We start from the raw sequence: 1,856 nt of genomic DNA, 5'->3' as shown, positions 1-1,856 counted from the left end.
GGCAGGAAGCCAGCGACTAACAGAAAGTTCTTCAGAGCCAGCCTGAAGCTTGGGCTAAAGCGCTGGGCATCTGCTCTTCCCCTGGGGAGAGCCTGGCACCCAGGAAGATTGGCACTTGCTGGCCCCAAACAGACCCCTGTACTTGCTGGTGAGATTGAAGGGCAAACTAACAAATGCCAAGGATTCTTGCATCTGAAACACTCCAGCACGGGTTCTCACCGTGACCAGGAAGACCATCTTGTGGCGGGTGTGCCTCTGAGAAAGCCCGTACACACACTGATTTTCCGCCTTTACAGGAGGAGGTGGAGAGGTCAGAGCTGAGGCACAGAGGGACCTACCTAGTGCTGGGGGCACTCAGAGATGTGGGGACTGAGCTTGTCTCTGAGGGCAGAGGGAGGGAGAGAAAGGATTCAGGATGAAAAATTCCACCAGCTGTCCAGGCCCTTTTTAGTGCTAATACTTCCACATTTCAACCAATAGTGGCTTCAAATATCCCTGTTTCTCTTCCCATCAAAGCTAAATGTGTATGTATGGGGGTGGGCAGAGGGGTGGAGGCATTCTGGAGGCTCCCTCGAAGAGAATGGGGGTGTCTGCAGAAGGAGAGGGGCTTCTCCCACTGGACACTCACTGAGCAAGAACCTGCAGGCTCATCCTGGTGCTGCTGCTGGAACAAACCGCAGTGCGGGAGGGCCTGGGCGGACCTGCGCCAGGTTCCCGTGAGACTGGGGGCGTCTGTGAACACAGAGAGTGGGTAGGAGGCCCAAGGAAGGGCCCATGTCAGCAAGCTTGTCAGGACCAGGACATGGTGGGCCTGGGAGGAAAATGGAACTACCCCTCCCGGTTCCTCACACTTCCCATGGCTCCAGGTGAAAGGACGTGAAGGTTGTAGGCGGGGCAGGAACCAGACAACCAGCCAGTAGCCACTGGGCCAAGCAGTGGGACCCTCAACTTGGAGGGGGACTGGGGACAGACAGATGGTGGGGACAAAGGAGAACCAAGTGGCTCCTATCTGCAGGAGGCCTTGGCAATGAGGGGGCCCAGACAGAGCTGAACAGCACCCAAACCCACACTTGCCTGTGGAGGCAGACAGAACCAGAGTAAGGCCAGGGACCCCTCTCCACTGCGGAGTGAGGTCAGGCTGGCGGGAGACCTCCCCACGCTTTCCTCCTCATCCCCAGGCGTCAGTGACCAGAAAAGGGAGCAGAGTGTGTCTAAGGTACCACAGTCCGTCCCCACGCCACGGCCCTCTGGTCCCATTCCAACCTGGGTGGGCGGGAGGATAGTTGTGGATTAGACAGGAAATTGAAGTTTTAAGCTACAGTGGTCAAAGTTTTAACAACTGAGCAAGACCAGAAAGTTGTATCAACTGTACCCATGAGGTTTAAAAAGAAGAAACACTGAAGGAGTGACTAAAGAGGAAAAAACAGACCCAGAGTTGCTTCATAGGTCTACCTCCACCTGTTGAAACTCCTCGACAATCAGCTGTGATAATGCAATGGCCAGTGGCCCCTTCTCTCCCCGGAGGGGAAGGAGAGGTCAGTGAACCAGAATGCCTGCAAAAGTCCTGGGATCCACTCTGATTGGACCATTGGGTGACTCGGCCTCTTCTGAACCCAATCACTGTGGCCAAGGGATGCAGCGTGCCAATTGGTCAAGGTCATATCTCTGCCCTAGGAGTTGGTTTTTTTGAGGGACCACAGGATTCCCCAAAGGGATGTGGGAACTGCAATGGAAGGAGGAAGAGAGAATGAATTTGGGGGAATATTGCTTTGGGGATTTTCCCTACTCACTCCTCTAAGACCGTCAAGTTTCTGCCCAGGAAGGAAGTAGGTCTAACACTAAAATTTCAGGTGTTT

The sequence above is a fragment of the Phyllostomus discolor genome, chromosome 6 (assembly GCF_004126475.2).
Source record: "Phyllostomus discolor isolate MPI-MPIP mPhyDis1 chromosome 6, mPhyDis1.pri.v3, whole genome shotgun sequence".
In the NCBI taxonomy this organism is placed as follows: domain Eukaryota; kingdom Metazoa; phylum Chordata; class Mammalia; order Chiroptera; family Phyllostomidae; genus Phyllostomus; species Phyllostomus discolor.
Note: the sequence above shows the minus strand (reverse complement) of the source record.